Source organism: Chrysochloris asiatica, unplaced genomic scaffold (genome assembly GCF_000296735.1).
Source record: "Chrysochloris asiatica unplaced genomic scaffold, ChrAsi1.0 scaffold00008, whole genome shotgun sequence".
Lineage (NCBI taxonomy): Eukaryota > Metazoa > Chordata > Mammalia > Afrosoricida > Chrysochloridae > Chrysochloris > Chrysochloris asiatica.
The window spans coordinates 3,198,862-3,199,770 of NW_006408526.1; the positions used below are offsets into that span (position 1 = coordinate 3,198,862).

Sequence of the window (909 nt, forward strand, 5' to 3'; positions counted from 1 at the left end):
TAAGCTTAGCAACTTTTTAGTTTCTAACTTTCTGCTGAAACTTTAATTTGTCTTTTATGTCATTGAACATGATGATCAGATTTGTTTGAAAATATTTGCTTAAAAACTCTAATATCTGGAGTCCCTGCACATCTCTTTTAACTTTATCATTTTTGTTCATGTACACTCATCACTTTTTATGCTCAGATTTCTTTTGTTGTATTTAGAATTTGTACTTAAAAATTGTGGCTAGGGGTAGCAAACGGCTGGCCGAGCATCATGCCCAAGTTTTATTGTGACTACTGCAATACATACCTCACCCATGACTCTCCATCTGTGAGAAAGACACATTGCAGTGGTAGGAAACACAAAGAAAATGTGAAAGACTACTATCAAAAATGGATGGAAGAGCAGGTTCAGAGTTTGATTGACAAAACAAATGTTAGACATTTTTTAGCATTAAAAGCGGCTGCATTTCAATAAGGAAAAATACCTCCTTCCCCATTTTCTGCTCCTCCTCCAGCAGGGGCGATGATCCCGCCTCCCCCCAGTCTCCTGGGTCCTCCTCACCCTGGTATGATGCCAGCACCCCATATGGGGGTCCTCCTATGATGCCAATGATGGGCCCTCCTCCTCCTGGGATGATGCCAGTGGGACCTGCTCCTGGAATGAGGCCACCCATGGGAGGCCACATGCTAATGATGCCTGGGTCTCCCATGATGAGACCCCTTGCCCGTCCTATGATGGTGCCCACTCGGCCAGGAATGACTCAGCCAGACAGAAGGCAGCCTCTTTGTATCGTTTTTCTATTACTTCTACTACTTCACCAGGAGGTCAGGTGCTGTGACTCTGGGTGTCTCCTAACAGCACAAGGAAGACTTGTTACCTCTTTCTATCAAAGAGAAAGTAGTGTTGAAGTGGAGTAGTGGA

General features: G+C 44.2%; 1 pseudogene; it reads left to right on the plus strand.

Annotated features, from left to right (window-relative positions):
* Positions 1 to 258: 258 nt before the first annotated feature.
* LOC102831407 lies at positions 259 to 905 on the plus strand (annotated as a pseudogene).
* Positions 906 to 909: the final 4 nt, after the last annotated feature.